Source organism: Theobroma cacao, chromosome 1 (genome assembly GCF_053813885.1).
Source record: "Theobroma cacao isolate CCN51 chromosome 1, ASM5381388v1, whole genome shotgun sequence".
Lineage (NCBI taxonomy): Eukaryota > Viridiplantae > Streptophyta > Magnoliopsida > Malvales > Malvaceae > Theobroma > Theobroma cacao.
In genome coordinates this window covers 30,868,185-30,891,263 of record NC_142639.1, presented here as the reverse complement: position 1 = coordinate 30,891,263, position 23,079 = coordinate 30,868,185, and positions in this window count along the sequence as shown.

The following is a 23,079-nucleotide window of genomic DNA, read 5'->3' as shown; positions in this document are numbered from 1 at the left end:
AATTAAGCATAAAATTAACTAAGATTAGATTGACTCACCTAAATTAACTACTTTAAAATAATTTAAATAAAACTTACTAATTTCTATGCATTACTACAAGAACTAAGCTAAATTACTATCAAAATTAAGCCCAAATAACTCTATATCATAGAGTTATCACACCCCCAAACTTAATATTTTGCTAGTCCTCAAGCAAAACATAGAAAAAAAACTAACTTACAATACTCAAATCAAATTCAGTTAATGAAAACTACAATGAATATAGTTACTATTACTACTACTACTACTAGAGATAAAGTGCACCAACTCAATGATTCCACATAATTTCCTCAAAAGTACGTCTATCAATCATTAACCCAAGGAAAAATATAGGCATCATTCAAATTCATGTTCCAATTCCAATGCAAGCACATTCTCGAATGGATTTTCGTGTGTGTGTAAAGTCTTTGATCAAGAATATCATGACATCCAGATGAGTTTATGCCAACACAAATTTCAAATTAGTACTAGATTCCCATAGGTTTACTTTTCATCTCTCTCTCCACTAATGTAGACTAAAACCAAGCTAGGGATCAATAGGACTTTAATAAGCTTGTAATGTATGGTTAAGGTCAAGGTAGGATTCAAGATAATAATGTAGCTCAAATCAACCTAAGCACATAATTATTCTAGGACCTATCTATAGAGCTCTATTTTCCTTCTCCAAGTACACCTTTTTTTTCACAATTGAACTTTTCTCTTCTTTTTTCTCTCAACATTCTTTTTTTCTTTTTTTCACAATTTCACACCCCCAAACTTATTTTCTTTGTATTGTAGGTAGTGGGGTGACTTTTAATATTTTGAACTATTTTTTTTTTCACATCAACACCATCTTTCCACATTTTTCAACATTTAGCTTAACTTATATTTCCTAAAATGATATACATGCTTAGGAGTGAGGGTTACAAAATTGGAAATTTATTTTAAGGCTAAGCTCAACTATTATGTAGTTAAACAAAGAAAAGGGAAATTAGGCTCGAAATGGGCATATTAGGGATAAAAATTTAACAAGGTTGGCTTTTAAGGCTCAAACGGTCCAAAGATGGCCTAAATATAAATCTCCTTAACTAAGTATTGCCTAGGATTTCGCCTCGAGAGAAATCAAACAAATTCTAGAATTCATGACATAATCTAAAATTTACATCAATATAAACCTTCTCTAGATACTCAGAATAATTCAAAGTAAAAGTTATAGTGCTCAAAATTGTGGAAATCACATCCTAATAATGATACTTAACAAAAGAACTTAGCATGAATCTAAACAAAAACCTTATTCACCAAAAGATAAAAATTCAAGACAACTAGTTATCATCATTGGATAGAGAAATCATCGAGGCATAACTTTTCTCTAGATTCCTAACATTCAGACAAGAAATAAATTCATTTACAAACTAATCCTAAATTATTTATAAATACACATGCAAATAAAATTAAATCTAAAACTTCCACAGAATATTCATCACCTGAAAAATAAATTCACCCCCCCCCCAAACTTAAACTAAACATTGTCCTCATTGTCCTCTGCCTCATTAGCACCCCTAAAAGGATTAGGTGCTCGTGGAAAAGTAGACATGTCCATTCCCATAAAAACACCATAAGCTCGATATATTGATTACATTGGGTCTAATAAATCATGTGTTGCTCAAATTGTTGCCCAAGGTTCTCAACTAGGTGCTCAATGTTCTCAATTCTTTAGGTCATTGACAATTGTTGTTGTCTTGGTCGAAGGGGTGGAGGATAATGTGTAGAAGAACTTACCCCAATAGAAGTTTGAGATTGTCTACGGATGAGATTAAGATCAATTGGAAATTTAGGGTGCAACAACTCCTCACTAGCATCCCAATGTTGTCACGACCCAATACTCTCCTCGAGCCCATGACAACCGTCGCGATGTCCCGATAGACATTCATTATCCGGAATGCCAATCGAAACCTCGTAAGGCTTTAATATCAGTTTTCTCACCTCCCCTGCGAGCAACAGTTGCTAATATTATATTTAAAAGATTATAAGCTATTTCCAAACCAAAACAATAAAAAAATAATTTTCGTCTCTTAGGGATATTTTGGTCATTTTTCCTCAAAAATTTTGAAACCTACTAATAATGTAGTATGCTAGTGCAAAACACATATTTCATAATTGAAAATAAGTTTAGATGTCTAAACCATTCATTTAAGGTGAAATAATAACTATTTGAATATAATAAAAATATTTAATAAAATATTTTATTTTCTTATAAAATAATTTTTATAGAGTTATCTGTAAAAAAATTTTGTAGCGTAAAAGCGAAATAACTTCATAATACTGTAATACAGATAGTCAAGGTATGTAATTTAATTTACAATGACACGTGGGCCCCCAAATGATAAAAGTGAACGAAGGCTGTGAACCTATGATTTTTTAAGAAGTAAAGCCAACTGTAGCCTTCAACGATATCAGCTATCTACAAACTATCCTGAGTTTGAAATGGGTGGAAAGGAGGGTGATGAGATTATTTAATCCCAGTGAGTAAACAACTATCATCTAAAATATCTAAAGCTGAGTAAATTGAGACAGATAAAATAGATCATCATAAGATGGTTCATAACCTCAAAACACATTTCAAATCATCTAAACCAGTTACATTTCATCCAGAATAAACAACGAGGCTTACGATTTCTTGAAAAGCTTGGCTCGTGCTAAAATCATTCTCATACTCGGTTGTCAGGGATACCTTGGCCTGGGGTTATCCCAACCGAATCCTCCAAGGCTGTTAAAAAGTCATGTACCCATAAATCATGTTTTTATTTTGAAAACATAGCCGTTCCTTGGCGTTGGCTGAGTTCACCCTCACGTGGTGGCTTGGTGTGAAGTGAACTTCAAAGTTTTACCTCAAGAGTTACCCTATGCCCCTCCTCAACCAAGGTAGGAATATACCCGAATTCCGTGCCCCTCAAAAAGGTTGGTCCACAGAACCCGCAACTACAGTGACGAATCTATAACCCACCAATTCAATAAAAATTCAACAGCATGACATAGCAATTTTATCATTATGCAGCCTATCAAGGCAAACAACAGTTTATACATTTTCAACACAAATACCCATCCAGCCATTCATGCCCACATTATTATAAGCCATTCAATTCAAAACATAATTTACAATACAGCAAGTTGTCTCCAATTACTCCATTTTCAAGTCATCATTAAGTTTCAAAACAATTTATAAAATCATTTCATTTAAACACATTTTCCATAGAATTACAAAATCGGATAAAAACATACTTTAGATAATTAAGACGATAATAAGGTTACTGTAATAGGAATCGAGTTTCGAGTACTCCGATTCTTGATCCTCGGGTACTATCTCTTTACTTTTGCCAGAAAGCTCACCACCTAGACATAATGCATAATAAGCCATTTACTACATTTGTGCTAAATTGTTATAAAACTAATTCAGGCTCTACACTAATGCATTAAATGGGATGTGAAATGCTCGGGTAACCATCTAAATACAACGTTCAATATAAGTTCAATTGTATACCTAAATAAAATGGTATTGGCCTAATTCGATCTATCACCCGATTAATTGGCCAATACGTCCAATTCAACTCCAAACAATTCCATTTCTCTCCCAATACTCTAAATCATTAAACACAATTTAAATAACTTAAAATTTAAGCAAGATCATCTTCACATTTCTTCTTGGGAATTTCGTCCATGGTGGGTGCATGAACACTATGGTTTTTCCCACTTGATTTTTACACCATAAATCATTAATTCCTAACCAAATCACTTGAAATTAAATCAAGTCCACCATCAACACACCATAGGGAAGATTCAGCCAATGGAGGGTGATGGAAGAAAATGAATTTTTCTTGTTTGTTTTTCATGCTACACATCACTAACTAACTAAAAACACTAGAATATATTGAAATCTAACCAAATCCAAGTTCAAAACTCTTCCCCCCATGTCCGGCCAGCAAGGGTATCCTCATGCAAACTTGATTCTCAACCATGGAAAATGAAAAAGAATGCATAGGAAATGTAGATCACAAGCTAGAATTGAAAAATCTTACCTTTTGTCACTTGATTCTTTGAAATTTTGTGAATTTCTCTTGAATTTCTTAGCTAGGTTTTTGTTCTTCTTCTTTTCTTCCCTTTTCTTCCTTTGGCCGACCAAGAGAAATGAGTGGGGAGGGTTATGGGCTGATTTTTAAAGCTAAATAATAAAATAATCTAAGCTTGACACTTGTCACCATGTTATTGATCCATATTTAAAAACTTAATAATTAAGCTTTCTTCCACCACCACATAAAATCCTTCAATTATCCATGATAAAAAATGCTAATGGCTGAAATCCATGGGCATGACAAGTGTTGGGTGGTGTAAAATTACAATTTTGCCCCTAGGGTGGCATAATGACTATTTTGCCCTTATCCTTAAAAAAATGCCGAAATTAAAATTCTTTACTTCTCAAACTCAAATTATACTCCAAATGATCAATCTTAGTCAAAAATTTCATCCAACACTCACATCTTAACCTCGGGTGGCAAAATGACCATTTTGCCCCTAAGTCATGAAAATTCCAATTTGACTCCAAATCGGTCCTCGAACTCTGAATCACCATTTTAAGTCATTCTGGGGTTTTAAAATTCTCAATTTCATCTTAATATCTCTATTTGGACTAGTTCGAGGCTTAATTCAACTTAATTGTACCATTTGGTACATTGTCATCCTTTAACGATTTTCGAGGTATCCAAGTAAGCAAACATGCATTCTTATGTAAGAATGGCATAATAACATGTTGTAGAGCCGAGCTTGACAAATGTACACTAACTTGTTTACACATAGCTATAATCAGATAAGGGAACCACAAGCCTTCAAGCTTTGATTGTGTAGTGTGAGTCATGGCTTTGTAAATTATGCGACCAATATCGATTGTGCGTCTAGTCATGATCGAATGAATAAGGATGGCTTGATCTTTTGTGACATCACTGATATGTGTGGTAGGAAATAATTTGGAAGCCATAAAGTATAACCATATCTTAGAAGTTGGTTTCATCACAGTTCTCTTGAATGAAACTGGTGCATTATTGAAGAATCGCCATTGAGTAACCTCCTCACAAAGTATAGTAATGGTGTCATCCCAATTTTCATGCTCAGCCAAATATTGACCATATCCATCACTTTCAATATCAGGAGTTTCATAAAATTCATTGATGGCATGGCTTGAGAATGGAACTAATTTACCTCACACGAAAACAAAATCATTAGTAGCTTTTACAGCATTAGCTTAAAATTCTCTTACCAGAGGGATACTTGCAACTGTTGACGAAGAACAAAATTTTTGCCAATGGCGGCCATCAATCATTGGTTGATGGTCAAGGTGTGTTATCAACCCTTGATCCAAAGTTCGTTCAAGTATTACAATTTTGTTTTTGAGAGAACTTGCATGTCTAGCCGCAGTATTAGCGGACACAAATCAAGTATGATCAAACAAACCACTGGAATTTTGCTTGATCCTTTGGGTTCCATTCTCAAATTTCCTACAATTAATCCTCAACCAAAAGAAAAGAAAAGTACCAACAAAACACAATAGACCATTAACAATGTGAAGCCCATATGTCTTCTCATCATAAAATAATGCTCATAGTGACAATTAAAATATTTCTATGCTACTAGGCATATAAAAAAAATTTAAAATCAAGAAACTTACCTAGATTCCCCACTTTCAAGTTATCTTTGAAATTTAAAGCACAAATCTAAACAATCTACCATACCCATAAAATAATTAAGCACAATGTCTCAAGAATCATTCATACTCATTGAAATTTTCCAACAAAATAAATAATGTGAAGCAAGTCAACAATATTTCTTTAAAAATAATAACAATAAATATATAAATAAAAAATATTGAAACTTACTTGAAATCTTGAGCAAAAGTGTTGAAAATAAGTATCAAAGGTAATAGATTGATGTGGGTTATAAGTATGGAGAAAGAAAGATGAAAAATGAATAATGGTGGGGTAAAGAGTAAAGGAGAGCCGAAGAGTGATGGGTAAAAGAAAAGAGAAAAAGTGCAGAAGGTTGCACTAAAGAGGGAGGGGAAGTGTGCTAGAGCTAACAAAAACAAAAATGGGGGGTTTTATAAATAGGGAAAGTCATTTGGTGAATGGATTGGCCATTGTTGGTAGCCCATTATCAAGGGGGGTTATAAATGGGGTTCTTTGGGTTATGGACTGCCCTTGTTGGCAACCCATAATAAGGGGGGCCGCGACTTACCCCTTAAAGGCGTCATGGCCCTCGTTACAAAAAGTCTCGAGGCCGCGACATCTCTTAACGGGAGCCTCAGCCCGAGTTCTTTTTTTTTATGGGTTGCCTAAATTTCTACCCAGAAACAGAATGTTTCTCGCTGTAACGAGATTCAATCTCGCTATAGTGAAATTGCAACCCATAAAACAGAAAGTTTCTCGCTACAGCAAGAATGCATTTTGCTGCAGCAAGAAGCTACAATGTCATTCTCGCTACATAGAAAATGCATCCTCGCTGCAGTGAGTTTTCGGCTAGCCTACCCTTTCAAAACATGAGAGTTTCTCACTGCAGCGAAATACAGGGCATCAATGCAAAATTTACCTTTCTCCCAAAGGAAAAACCACCCTACCAAAAGGTCCAAACCAACATGAAAACACATAACAATTTCTCAAGGTTTAACATGTCAAGTTTCACATGCATTACAACCATAACCCATTATCCATCAATTTCCTATAACACACATATTTACATATATATATATATACATATATACCCATCATCATCATCACATCATCCCATCATCATCGTCACCAGCTCATGCTCACTCCCTACTCGCACATGGCTGGGTCATCACTGGGTTATGCGCACTCCCTACTTGCACATAACCGGGTCATCCTCGGCTTATGCGCACTCCCTACTCGCACATAGCCGAGTCAATATAATTACACAACATTATACTCAAGCATATATGTATATCAACATAATGCAGCCACATAGAAATCCATAATAATCACATTTCATAACATAAATCTTTTCTCAAAAGCTTGTTCCCAAGGCATTCAGTTTCATGAAAAATTTTATAACATCATTCAAACACTTTGTCAAATCCATCATATTCCCAAAATCAATTTTGAAGGTAGTCCACTCACCAATTGACTGTAGAGCTTTTAATTGACTCAAATTCCTCTAATGATCCAATTGGAATGATGGTGCTTCCTTAAAAACCTAGGATCACATTAACATAAACAATAGATTAATTTACACACTATGAACTCTAAAAGTTATCTCTTAGCTAGTTTTCAATTGCCACTTTAAATGGCCATCTATGTTCACTATCTTAATCACTAAAAAGTAATGAACATACTAAACAATAAAACAACTCATAAATCACAATTACTAGCCATTTTCTGCAGCTAAAAATCAAACTTGGTGCATCACTGACCCTAGGGTTCCTTTGTAGTTGGATTCTCTTCCAATAGCTTCCAAATCAATGGAGTGATTCTCTCTTTCTCTCTCTAGAACTCCCATCTAGTGAGAGAAAGTATGAAAACAAGATATTTCAAGGTTTTTGAAGTGAGCAGATGAAATAGCACAAGGTTTTATGGAAGGGTGCACCGAAAGCATGAAAATTGGAGCTAGAGAGAGAAAGTTGTGGAAGTTCGAAAATCAAGCTTCCATGGAGTTTGAAGAAACGTGAGAGAGGAGAAGGGAAGAAGAAGACCAGCTGCTGAAAAATTCAAGAAGCTGCTGGAAATTCAAGGTATTTATAGGCAATCTTATCTTTTCCTTTAAAATTACGAAAATACCCCTCCACCAATTAACTTACTCTCCTCCAATCTTTTATGCAATCTTTTTTCTCTTTTAACACTAGGGCAATATCCATAATGGTCTAAACATGCTTGGGTTCATAAAAACTTAAAATTTAACCCGAGGTGAAAAATGACCATTTTGCCCCTATTATGAAAATTATTGAAACTTCTAGTTTTCTTCGTGTTTTCATCAGCACACATCATTTATACTGTCTTATGCCTATTTAGGCCTTAAAATATCATAAAACTTTCTTCTGAAAGCTTATTAGAGGAAATGACAAAACTACCCCTAGCTCATATTATTACATCTATACTTAGTTACAAGCCTATAGAAGTTGGGGTATCAAAACTAATATGTCAATATATATTAAGACAATTGGTTATGAGATGTGGGACGTTATAACTGATGGACCATTCATTCCTTCAACCTTAAATGTAGTGGCCAATGAGATGATTCCTAAGCCAAGGTTTGAATGGAACGAGGCTAAAACCAAAACGGTCCAAACCAATTTCAAAGCAATTAATACATTGCATTATGCTTTAACTTCCAACGAATTCAATAAAGTATCAAGTTGTACCATAGCAAAACAAGTGTGGGATAAACTTAGAATTATCCATGAAGGAACTTCTCAAGTTAAGGAGTCTAAGATAGCCTTCTTGACCCACAATTATGAAATGTTTAAGATGAAGCCTGGTGAAGATATCACCAGCATGCTAGATAGATTCACAAACATCACAAACAACTTAGTCAGCTAGGCAAACCAATTCCTGAGCATGAAATTGTTAAAAGACTTCTTAGAAGCCTACCTAAAAATTGTAAGCCTAAGGTGACAGCCATTCGAGAAGCCAAGTACTTAAATGTTATAACTTTGGATGAAATTTGTGGTTCTCTCCTTACTCATGAGCTAGAACTCAAGGAAGAGGAAAAAAAATAGGCCAAAAGCAAAAGAAAAGAAGAAGAGCATCGCCCTAAAAGCCAGCATTCTTGAAGAAGAACTGGACGAACTATCCTACGATGATGACGAAGAACTGGCACTGGTTGCAAGGAGATTCAGAAAGCTTATGGGCAAAAAAAATCGTAAACTAGCTAGAATAGGTTTAGAAGAGATCAAGGTTTTTCATGGAGAACCAAGAATAAAAATGACTCCAACAAAAAAAGAAAAGCTTACATGCTTCGAATGCAAAAAGCCTGGACATTTCAAGTCAAAATGCCCCTTGCTGAAAGAAAAAACTCCTAAGAAAAATAAGAAATCAAAGGAGGCAATGGTGGCAACTACTTGGTCAGACAGTGATACTTCAAGTTCTGAAGCTGAGGAAGAAAAAACTGAAGAAAGATCAAACTTGTGTTTGATGGCACTAGATGATGAATCCGAAGTATCCTCATCCCTTTGCAATATTTTTGTTGATGAACTTCCTAATGAATATGAATGTTTATATGAGGAATTTGAGAAACTTGTTTTGAAATACAAGACTTTAAAGAAAAAATTTGCATCTCTAAAATCAAATTTGGAAAAGATTAAACTTGACTTTGATTCTATTTTTGAACAAAGAAACTTTCTGCAAATTGAATTGGAACATTCAAAAACAGATTTTGAAACTCTAAAATTAGAATTAGAAAGCAAAATTGAGCCTTACAAAAGGTAAGTAAAGAAAATGCTACACTTAAAAGTTTAAAAAATGAAACTTCAAGTAGAAATACATACTTCAAGAAAATTTCTGCTAAAGCATCATCTAGGTGTTATATTTGTGATAGAATTGGTCATCTATCCTATGATTGCCGTAAAAAAAGAAATGTGAAGAAAATTAGAAAAATTTGGGTTATAAAAGGATCCTTTGTTGCTGCTAACAATCAAGGACCCATCAAGGTATGGGTACCTATTAAGAAAAACTGAAAATTTGTTTTATAGGTTGAGCTGCACTCAAAAGATACATGTTCAAGAGCTCAACTAAAGAAAAAGCAGCCTTGGTATATGAACAGTGGCTGCTCAAGGCACATGACAGGAGATGAAATGCTATTTGCTAAGTTGGACAAAAGAAAGGGAGGTACCGTATCCTTTGGTGATGATTCAAAAGGTAGAATTCATGGCATAGGAACGGTTGGTAAGAACTCCCAAACTCAAATTAATCATGTGTTGTTGGTTAAAGGTTTGAAACATAATTTATTAAGCATTAGCCAATTGTGTGACAAAGGTTTTAAGGTATGCTTTGACTCAACTAAATGTGAAGTGATAGATATTAGTACTAATAAGGTCTCATTTATAAGAAAAAGAATAAGGAATATGTATGTTGTATTTCTTGAGAATCTTGAAATGGATTGTGAAACATGTCTTGTAGCAATAGTTGAAAATGATGGTCGGTTATGGCATAAGAGACTTGGACATGTGAGCATGCATACCATGTCAAAGTTAATTAAGAAAAAATTGGTTATAGGATTGCCTAAGCTTAAATTTGAGGATGATCAAATTTGTGATGCATGTTAATTAGGCAAACAAACTAGAACATATTTTAAAACCAAGAAAGTTATCTCCACATCTAGACCTCTTGAATTGCTGCACATTGATCTATTTAGTCCAACAAATACAACTAGTCTAGGAGGAAAATCTTATGGCTTTGTAATAGTTGATGACTACTCTAGGTACACTTGGGCATATTTCCTTGCTCATAAAAATGATGCTCCATCAGCATTCATAAGTCATTGTATGAAAGTTGAAAATGAAAAAGGACTAGCTATATGTCATGACCCAAATCTCAAGCCATGATCGGCGCATGAACTCAATGGACATAGCCCACTAAGCCCAAGCAAGCCTATCTATGTGACTCCATTCATCGATTTCATCATTCGTTCTTACAACCGTATTTCGTATTTCTAATCAACGAGTATTTCAATACTTTTCTATTGAAACCATATATTCACATTTGTATGATTCAAAATAATGTCATCCATGCCATCTCGTAGTGGCAACATTAATCAACATAAACATCTATTGCTTAAGATATATATATGTCTTAACAATTTACATCAAGGTACATATGTTCCACGAAAAGGACTCTAGACTTCCAGTGGAGTGACCATAGTGAAGGTGCAACTACTGACTACCATTGATACCTACCAAAAGATGGACGAATGTGGACACCTTAATCTAAGTCTCAATTGCCTCCTAATCTGAAAACATGAACTTGAAAAAAGTGAGTATAAACTCAGTGAGTGAACATAAGAAGGGAACAAGCAATCGATAAGGAGAACTTGGAAATCATGATGCATTTGTTTCAAAAACAATGCAATTGATTAAATTTCTTACTAAGAACCTCTCATTTCAAACTTTGATTAATGAACTCATAGTGTTGCAAAAACCCATGATCAATCCATGAAGTTAAATGAGTGAAAAATATTTCAAAATCAAGCAAGGTAACAAGCATGACAACAAGTTTCTCACTGTAGCGAGAAACAATCTAAGTTTGCATATATTTTGGTTCTTCAAGAATATCTCCCACTACGAAAGTCCAATTGACATGATTTTTTAACCATTAGAAAGATAAGAGGCGAGGCTACAACTTTGATGTTTACTACTTTGCCCAGTTTTGACTGAAATGTGGTCAAAATCTTTGTTGAATTGAAAGCACTACACCAAAACTCGAGAGTTTCTCGCTGCAGCGAGAACCAGGCCAATCTGACCCCCCCCCCCAACCCTAGAGTTTCTCGTTGTAGTGAAAATGAATCTTGCTGTAGCGAGAAACAAAGCAATTTGGTTAAAAAGGGTCTTGTTATATCAAAAGCCATTTTCTTGTTGAATGAAAAGCAATTTGGGAGCAATTAACAATGCCAACATGTAACACAATCACAAATATTTCCATAACTTTCTGTAACACACACACACACACACACATATATATATATATACATACATCATCATGCATACCATCTTGCCACACTCGGCTCAATGCAATATCATCATCATGTGTGCACTCCCTACTCGCACACTTCAACATCATCAAGTGTGCACTTCCTATTCACACACTCTAACATCATCATGTGTGCACTCCATACTCGCACACTTCAACATCATCACACAACATTATTCATCAATACACAACATATATTCATATATATACATACCAATATAATATATAGGCACATAGATTCATCCTTTTACACATTTCACATTTTCACAACATCAAAACATTTTATCAAGGGCTTGTTCCCCGACACACTTTTTTAAAGAAAGGTTGGATAAAATCATTCAAATGTTTCGTCCAAATACATTTACATTTTCCAAAGAAATTTTGAAATGCAAGTTCACTCACCAGTCTTTATTAATGTTTTGGTGGGCTCTAACTTCGACTAAGGTTTCGAATAGAGGTGTTGGGTTTTGTTGGAACTTATCACACACAACAACATCACCATCAACCCAACTTGGCATTAATACTATTCCAAAGCTATTTTCTAAATTGAGTTCTACTAGTAATTCCTAACTAGCTTTCAACTACCATTAAATGGATATTATTTGCACTACTCTAGTCACACTAAAAATGATTAAACAATCTCAACAATAAAGCACTCACAAATCAAATTACTAGACATTATCAACAATTAAAATCAACTCTAATTCACTACTTACCTTTGGTAGCTTTGTAATTGAAATTCTTTCAAGGAAATTTCAAGCTATTATAGAAGCTCCTTCTTTCTCTCTCTAAAACACCTTGCCAATGAGATGAAGTATGAAAGTAAGACTTTTCAAGGGTTCTAAAGCAAGAGAGTGAAAGAGCACAAAAGGTTCTATGAAAGGGTGCACAAAAGCATGAAAATTACAACTAGCTTGAGAGAAGTTATGGAGGTTTCAAAACAAGCTTCCAGGGAGGATGAAAGCAATGTGAGATGGGAGGAATAAGAAGAAGAAGCTACTGGAGAAATGAAAAAGCTGCTGGAACAAATGATATTTATAGCTAAGCTTATCCAATCTCTTCATAAATTATAAAAATGCCCTTAACAAGTTAGCTTGTCCTCCTCCAATCCTTGGTGCAATAATTTTACTCTTTTGACATTGGGACAAGGTCCATAATAGTCTAGAAATACTCGGGTTCAGGAAAACTTAAAATTTTTTACCTGATATGAAAAATGACCATTTTGCCCTTACCTTGAAAATCATCATTATTTATATTTCCTTTGTCATTTTATCCTTATTTTCATCATTCATTTATGCCTTAGGCCTACTTAGGCCTTAATATTGTTTGAAAGCATACTTCTAGGGCTCACTAAGGAAATGATGAAATTACCCCTAGTCAGTGATATCGCGTCTACTTCTAACTATGCATCTATAAAGATCAAGGTATCACATTCTCCCTCACTAAAAGAAATTCGGTCCCTGAATTTAAATCAAACTATAAGGTAGCATACCTTTATGTATTAAAGAGGTGCGGATACTTTATTCGTATCTCCTCTTTGGATTCCCACATTACCTCTTCACTGGTGTGGTTTTGCCATAACACTTTCATTGAGGCTACATCCTTTGAACGGAGCTTTTTCACTTGCTTATCAAGGATAACCACTGGTTGCTCCTCATAGGTTAAATCATCCTGCAATTGAATGGTTTCATACCATATTACATGAAATGGATCTAGGTTATATTTCCTAAGCATTGACACATGGAATACGGGGTGAATATTTGAGAGGTCTGGTGGTAGTACCAAACGATAAGCCACTGCTCCAACCCTTTCTAAGATCTCGAAGGGTCCTATATACTGAGGACTTAATTTTCCTTTCTTGCTGAACCTCATTACCCATTTTGTTGGTGAAACCTTTAAAAATACATGATCCCCCACTTGAAACTCCAAGTTTCTCCATCTGTTATTAGCATACGATTTCTATCTACTTTGTGCCGATAACATCCTCTGTCAAATCATGCATATTTTCTCGATGGAGTCCTACACCAACTCAGGCCCCAAAAGTTTCCTTTCTCCTACCTCTAGCCATCCAATGGGTGACTTACATCTCCGTCCATATAATGCTTCAAATGGTGCCATTTGGATGCTGGCTTGGAAACTATTGTTGTAAGCAAACTCCACTAAGGGTAGATACCAATCCCATTTGACCCCAAGGTCTATTACACATGCCCTTAACATATCTTCCAATATCTGTATTGTTCGTTCAGATTGCCAATCAGTCTAAGGGTGGAAAGTTGTGCTGAAATCCAACTTAGTGCCCAACGCTTCCTGCAATTTTTCCCAGAACCTACTGGTGAACTGTGCCCCCCTGTCAAATACTATAGAAACAGGAATGCCATACAGTCGTATTATCTCGTCTACATACAGCTGGGCATATAGGGCAGCCCCATACGTAGTTTTAACTGAAAGGAAATGAGCTAATTTTGTCAACCGGTCTACTATGACCCAAATCGAGTCGTAGCCCCCACTAATTTGAGGTAAACCCGTTACAAAGTCCATTACAATATGCTCCCACTTCTATTCAGGCACCGATAAAGGCTGTAGTAGTCCTGCGGGCCTTTGGTGTTCTACCTTAACCTGTTGACAAACTAGGCACTTGGAGACAAACTCAGCTACATCTTTCTTAAATCCTTCCCACCAGTATACCTCTTTCAAATCTTGGTACATCTTGGTAGCTCCCGGATGTACCACGTAGGCTGCCATGTGCGTTTCCTCTAATATTTCTCTCCTTCATCCATCTCTATCGAGCACATAAAACTTGGTTCTATACCTCAATACTCCATTTCTGCCTTTAGTAAACATCTTTCCTTTCCTTCCTTGAGGATTCTCTAAGGCCTTAGCTATGAACTCATCTTTACTTTGTGCTTTTTTAATCCAGTCCATTAAGATAGGCCTCACTCTAAAATGTGCTAGCAACTCATTTGCCTCTGAAACTTCCAAATGCACACCCATGTGTCCCAAGCTAGCATCTCCCTAATCAAAGATCTCCTGTCTGTAGAGATATGTGTTAGACTCCCCATCGATTTTCGACTCAAGGCATCTGCCACCACGTTTGCCTTATCGATATGGTAAAGAATAGTACAATCATAATCTTTTAACAACACCATCCACCTACGTTGCCGCAAGTTAAGATCCCTCTGCTGAAATATATACTTTAGGCTTTTGTGGTCCGTATATATCTCGCAAGTCTCACCATACAAGTAATGTCTCCAAATCTTTAAGGCAAACACAATTGCTACCATCTCCAAATCGTGTGCAGGGTAATTCTGCTCATGCCTTTTAAGTTGTCTTGATGCATACGCAATCACCTTCCCATGATGCATTAATACACACCTTAAACCAACCCGCGATGCATCACAGAATACTATATAACCCCATGTGCCGTGCAGTAGGCTTAATACTGGAGCTGTAGTGAGACATGCCTTAAGGTTCTCAAAGTTATCTTCACAAGCATCTGACCACTCAAATTTTGTATCTTTACATGTCAGCTTAGTCAAAGAGGTGACTATTGTGGAGAAATCCTTCACAAAATGATGATAATAGCTAGTCAAACCCAAAAAGCTTCTAATCTCCATAACTGATGTTGGCCTTGGCCACTTTTCCACTACCTCAACTTTCTTTGGATCGACTTGTACCCCGTCCTTGGATACCACATGTCCCAAGAATGAAACGCTTTCAAGCCAGAACTCACACTTGGAGAACTTGGCATACAATCGATGTTCTCTCAAAGTTTGGAGCACTATCTTAAGATGTTGCTTGCGCTCCTCTCGGCTCTCCAAGTAGATCAAGATGTCATCAATAAACACCACAACGAACTTGTCCAAATAGGGCTTGAACACTCGGTTCATCAAATCCATAAAGGCCGCAGGGGCATTTGTAAGCCCGAATGACATCAACAAGAACTCATAGTGCCCATATCTTGTTCGAAATGCAGTCTTTAGTACATCTTCATTTTGGATCCTCAATTGATGGTACCCAGATCGTAGATCTATCTTAGAGAAACATTGTACTCCTTGTATTTGATCAAATAAATCATCTATTCTTGGAAGGGGTACTTATTCTTCATCGTTACCTTATTAAGTTGTCGGTAGTCAATGCACAATCTAAACGACCCATCTTTCTTCTTTACAAATAGAACCGGTGCTCCCCATGGTGAGACCCTAGGACGATGAAGCCTTTATCCAACAAATCTTCTAACTTTAAGCTCTTTAAGCTTCACATGCGTCATTCTATATGGGGGTATGGATATAGGTCTAGTGTCGGGAATCAAACCTATGCAAAATTCAATCTCTCGCTCAGGAGGCAAACTTGGTAGTTCCTTAGGAAATACATCCATGAACTCATTCACCACCGACACTTGGCTTATATCTCCAACCTTCGTCTTAGCATCCCTTACCATAGCCAAGTAACTTGAACAACCCTGTCTTAATAACCTTCTGGTAGACATGATCGATATCAAATTGGTTGGAGCATTGCTCCTATCCCCCTGAATACTAAATGGTGGCTCATCTAGAAAATCAAATCTAACCAATTTATGGTAACAGTCCACACTGGCATGGTAGGGTGATAGCCAATCCATTCCCAAGATCACGTCAAAATCTAAGGTGTCTAGCACCACTAAATTCACCAAAGTGTCCTTGTCCTTGACTCAAACTACACAGGACGTATATTTCCATTTTGCCACAAATACCTCCTTTAAAGGAGTAGACACCACTAATTGTTCTTCTCTCCTAACACGATCCTTACCCAAACAAAGTGCAAAACATGGAGAAAAAAAAAGAATGGGTAGCACCAGGATCAAACAATACTCGAGCATCCATATTACAAACAAAAAGAGTACCTGAGACCACTGAATTGGATATCTAGGCCTCTTGGGGTGTTAAAGCATATACCCTCACTTGGCCTCTACCAGTGGAACTCTGACATCCAAACCCAGAAACCTTACCCTGAGAGGAAGTAACAGCACCTCTCCCTCTTGATCCGCTAGCCTCTCAATCAGGTGAGGCGACTATTGAAGGAACGGATGAAGCTGGCTGGGTGGAGCCATGAGTAGAACCTTGCGATTGATGAGCCATCAAACAATTTCTCCTAATATGTCCAGATTGACCACACCCATAACAAACTCTCGTAGTATGGAAACATCGTCCACTATGCCGCATTCTACAATTATTGCAATGATCAATAGCTTGACTACCCTACCTTGAATCTTGCTGCCTTCCCCAACTAAAAGTTCTCTACCTTGATCCAACACTGGCACTAGTCAAGTCACTCCACTATTAGGATAATCGTGAGTCCCTCTATGGGCCCTGACTGCTAAAAGATGAAATACCACTACTGAAGTCTCTACGACCTTGATAGCCCACTATCTTGGCCCTCTTTGCTCTATCCCTCATAGCCTTACTTTCACTGGTCCTCATCTCAATCCGCTGAGCGTAATCCACTACTGCGGAGTAGGTATTAAAATCTCGGGATGTCACAGCTCTAAACAATGGCTCTACTAGCCCATCCACAAACCTCTGAATCTTCATCTCCTCAGTAAAAACTAGATAAGGCGTATACCGAGCCAACTGCGTGAATTTGATGTCGTATTCTGACACCGTCATACTTGGGGTCTATACTAATGCCTCAAACTCCCTAGCTCATGCATTACATACACTGAGTGGTAAGAATCAATCTAAGAAGGTTGTACTGAACTCCTTCCAAGTCAACGACGTTGCATCTGCCGGCCACCTCTACACAAGGAGCCATACCACTCTTGTGCCACATCTTCTAATCGAAAGGCAACTAGCTCGACTGATCTAGTACTAGAGCATCCCAAGGCCTCACAAATTTTCTCCATCTTATCTAGAAAATTTAGGGTTTCTCCGATACATCAGACCTTGAAAATGACGGAGGCTTAAGCTTTAGGAAATCAGGAAAGGAAATCTCTAAATGATCTCTCTCAACCTCAAGATGTTGGCAATTTATCTGCCCTTGGGAACTAGGGGATTCTTGTACTGTAGGTCTCCCCTCAACTATCCTCTATATATCGTCCATGCGGGTCACCATCATCTCTACAACCTAATTAACTCCCTATAGGCCTGCCGCCAAGTCCTCAATGGTGATGCCCCCAGTTGGTTGTCTATCCGCGTCACCCAAAGACTGCTCTTCCTCTCATCTACTCAAAGGCGTATCCGCCCTCACTGACCTAGTGGCCCCGCCATGTCGACCTCGCCCCCTAGGGGTGGATACCCGTGGCCTATCTGTTAGTTCATCAGAAGCATCTTGCTCCCTCATCCGTCTTGAGACAGCTCATTTTTTATATGGCATTCTTACCTAGGCAAGAGCAAACACTTGTTATTAAACACTTTTTGCAATTATAATCGTATCTAAGGAAAATGTGGTTTCTAAGATGGGGAATCTATGTGGTCCCTTGGTTGTAAAATGTGTCGCGGTTCACACTTCACAATCGAAGTTTTCACATAAAGACCCTACATTCCGCTGGATCAACAAAAGGAAGTCCTAGGACCTAAACAACCTAAGGCTCTGATACCAAGTCTGTCATGACCCAAATCTCGGGCCATAATCGGTGCATGGACTCAATGGACATAGCCCATCAAGCCCAAGCAAGCTTATCTATGTGACTCCATTCATCGATTTCATCATTCGTTCTTACACTATAGTTAGTATTAGGAATGATCATGGAGGTGAATTTGAAGGAGATGAATTTGAGAATTTTTGTAATGAAAAAAGGTTGGATCATAATTTTTTTGCACTTAGAACACCCCAGCAAAATGGAGTTGTAGAAAGGAAAAATCGAACCTTAAAGGAAATGGCTCGAACCATTCTATGTGAAAATAATCTTCCAAAGTATTTTTGGGCAGAAGCTATGAACAAGGTGGCACATATCCTTAATAGAGTGTCTATAAGAGCCATGATATCAAAGACTCCATATGAGCTATACAAAGGTAGAAAACCAAATATCTCTCACCTTTAGAGCTTTGGCTACAAATGCTTTGTATCAAAAAATGGAAACCAGCCTTTAGGAAAGTTTGATGCAAAGAGTGATGAAGCTATATTTCTAGGATATGCATTAAACTCGAAAGCCTATAGAGTCTTCAACAAAAGATCTTTAATGGTTGAAGGATCCATACATGTAGTTTTTGATGAATCCAATATCGTATAAAAGGAAATTTCTGATGATGAAAATGATACGGATGTTTTTGAAAGACAAATGGAAGATATGAGTTTAGATGATAAGAAAAATAGTGAAGAAAATACCCTAGGTAGAGAAACGGAACCTCCACCTTTAGAAACCTTGCAAAAGACTGAAAATCAACATCATGATCTTCCAAAGAGCTGTAAGTACATTAAAGATCATCCACAAGAGCAAATCATAGGTGACATTTCTCATGGAGTTCAAACTAGAAGAGCAACAAGAGAGACATGTGAGTTTTCAGCTTTTATCTCTCAAATTGAGCCCAAGAACTTCAAGGAGGCAGAGAAAAAGGAAAGTTGGATAACGGCCATGGAAGAATAACTTGATTAATTCAAAAGAAACCATGTGTGGTCATTAGTTTCTAGACCTCTAAACCACCCTATTGTTGGCACTAAATGGGTGTTTAGGAATAAAGTAGATGAGTAAGGAAATGTAGTTAGAAATAAAGCTAGGTTGGTAGTACAAGGATACAACCAAGGGGAAGGAATAGACTATGATGAAACTTTTGCACTGGTTGCTAGGATAGAAGCTATAAGATTACTGCTTGCATTTGCTTGCTTTATGAACTTTAAGTTATTCCAAATGGATGTAAAGAGTGCATTCTTAAATGGTTTCATCCAAGAAGAAGTTTATGTTGAGCAACCCCCTGGTTTTGAGGACTTTGAAAATCCAGATCATGTTTTTGAACTTCACAAAGCCTTGTATGGATTGAAACAAGCTCCTAGAGCTTGGTATGAGAGACTTTCAAAATTTCTAGTTGAAAAAGGTTATGTTAGAGGTAGTATTGATACAACATTGTTTATCAAAAGATACTTAAATGATTTAATTGTTGTTCAAATTAATATGGATGACATTGTGTTTAGTGCAACTAATGAGGCTTTATGCAAGAACTTTGCTAAAGAGATGTAGAGGGAATTTGAGATAAACATGATGGGTGAGCTGAAGTACTTTCTTGGCCTTCAAATCAAACAAAGTGAAAAAGGAATCTTCATCAACCAAGAAAGATACATTCAAGACATGCTCAAAAGATTTGATATGCTAAAGCTGAAATTAATCTGCACACCAATGAGTCCATCTACTAGACTTGATGTAGATGAAAAAGAAAAAGATGTTGATCAAAAGCTCTATAGAGGTATGATCGGATCACTCCGCTATTTAACAGCCAGCAAGCCAGATGTCCAATTCTCTGTAAGTTTGTGTGCTCATTTTCAATCTCAACCCAAGGAATCACACCTAACTGTTGTTAAAAGAATTTTTAGATACCTCTTAAATACACAAACTTTAGGGATATGGTATCCTAGGGAATCATCCTTTAGTTTAGTTGGATATTCAAATGCAGATTTTGCTGGCAACAAAATAGATAGAAAAAGCACTAGCGGAACCTACCAGTTTCTAGTCAAGCAAAAAGTACAATTCAGTTGCTCTCTCTACAGTTGAAGCCAAATATGTATCTCTAGGCAACTACTATGCTCAAATCTTGTGGATTAAACAACAACTAAAAGACTATGGAATATCAATGCATAACATAACAATATATTGTGACAATACAAGTGCAATCAACATTTCAAAAAATCCTGTGCAACATTCTAGGACTAAGCATATTGAGATTAGACATCACTTTGTTAGAGATCACATAGAGAAAAGTGACATTAAAATTAAGTTTGTAGATACTTTACATCAATTAGCTGACATCTTCACAAAACCCTTAAATGAAGATAGATTCTGTGAGATTAGAAAAAATTTAGGGATGATTAATATGCAGGAGTTGTAGGAAATTTTCTTTCTTTTTACACACAAAACAAAAGGAACTTGTCGATTAAAAGAATCTTAATCAACTAAGAGTGTTCTGTCACTTTAAATAATAAGACTTAGTGAGTTAGAGAAGAATGAATAAAATAGTAAACAAGAATAGTATACCGGGTGAAGGAAATGGGCACAAAATAACACCCAGCTAAAAAATAAAAATGAGAGGCAATTTTCAAATTTTGAACAGGAGAAAAACTAACAATATTTAAGGGGGAGACAGACGATTTTTTTTTAGAGAATTAAACTGCCCTTAACTCCTCCTCTCTACACTTTCTCTCTTCAAAAATCAACCCATCTGAAACTGAAACCCCTCATTCTCAAACTCTTAAAACCCTAAGTTAAAAATCCTTCAAACCAAATGGCAAAATTGGGACAATCTCAAAAAGCTCTGAAGAAGAAAAAGGGTAAGCGGCCATTAGAGGAAAGTTCACAATCCGAAATACAGAAGAAGAAGAAAAAGATTCTGCACACCTCTGAAATCGAAAAGTCTGGAAAGAAGATGACTAAGAAGGGTCACAAAATAGAGAAGAAGAAAGAGAAGGAAAAATCGTTTAAGAAAGGTAATATCCCATCCTCCAAATTTAGAAACAAAGCCCATGAAGATAGATATAGGAAATTAGAGAATGCCCCTATCACTTATGGTAAATTCATTGACTAAGATAGTTTTAATGAAATTCTAGAAATTCAAACGAGCTTATCAGATTATTTGAGGAATTACAACTGAAGGAGTTTAGTACAATTAAGAATCGATCCTACGGTGCTAGTTTAGTTAAAGAATTTTATGCAAGTATAGCACTAGATAAAGATGAACTTAAGGATTCTTATGATTATATTGAGGATGGTCTGAATGTCTTTTTGAATGGAAAGGAATTTACTATTATTGCTGCAGATTTAGGGAGCCTAGTCAAAATCGAATGTGAGGAGGGTGAGTTTGAATTCCCTGAAAATTATGACCCCTCATCCTTATGGGAAATTATCACAGGGAAGAAGGAAAAATACTCCTCCAAAAGTAATGTCGGCCTTATTACAAGTCCTTAAATTCAAATTTTTCATTACTTTGTTGCTGCGAACATTCATGGCAGGAGTGGAAGTTTTAGCTACATTAGCCTCCAAGATCTATGGCTAATGGAGCATGCATTCAGTGGTGTTTCACTTAACCTGGGCAGGTTTATGATTGAGAGAATGAGAGGAGCATGTAGACTAGAGAAAATAAATTTGCCTTATGAAAATATCATCACGTCTCTAGTGCAGAAGAGAGGTATTTGGAGCTCTAGGTATGAAGCAGATAAAGAAAAAAGTAGAGACCAAGCCATTTACCTTGGAAGTTTGCCTAAAATGGGGTATAAGCCAGATGGAGAAACCTTTGTTAAAACCCCTAAGGTTGCTCCCAGAAAAGAAACTTTTCTACCTTCATATCCTGAAGCATCCTCATCTCAATTCTCTAATGAAATGCTTTTTAACCTACTCATGAGGATTTATGGAAAGATGACTGACCAAGGAGTAAGGATGCTGAAAATTGAAGAGAAATTGGCAGAGCTTGAAAATGTGCTGAAGGAAAAAGGAAAAATGCCTTCTAAACTTGCAGCTGCAGATACCTCTGCAACTCCAAGTCTTGCAGAAGGACAAGGTGCTAAAGGCTCTACTTTCTAGGCCGAGGGTCATGAACCTGAAGTAGATCAACCAAGGAAAACCCCTTCACCTCAGCCACAAAAGGAAGCTAAGTCAGAACAAGAGACTAAGGTATTTGGCTCACTAGATAAAAATCCTCCATCCCCTCTAGAACCTCAGAAAGAACAGCCTTCTCCTCCAAATTCTGAGAAAGTATCAATTATGGATGTCTTCCATCAGATGGTTAGGGAAGAATAGGCAGAAAAAGAAGTCGCTAAAGCACAAGCACAAAAGTCTGCATCCACTAAACCAGCTCACATAACACAGGAGCAATAGGGTACAGAGAAAGAAAAAGCTACTGCTACTCTACAAGCCAAGCCTAAGCCATCTGGTAAAGGGATGAAGACAATGGCCACCAAGACCAAGTTCCTCAAAAGAAGAAAATCCTCCAGAATTGTTGAAAAGGCTAAACCATCAATCTTTTCTTCTCCTCAAGACTCCATTGAAATTCTTGATAAATCATCCCCTGAACCCTCACAACAGAAATCCCCTCCAAAACCATCTCCTGAACCCCTGAATGTAAAGTATTTTACTGATGAATCCTCTCCCTCATCCTCTTCAGAAGATGATTGAGCATCCTTAGGATTTGCTGATGACAAAAAGGGGGAGAAT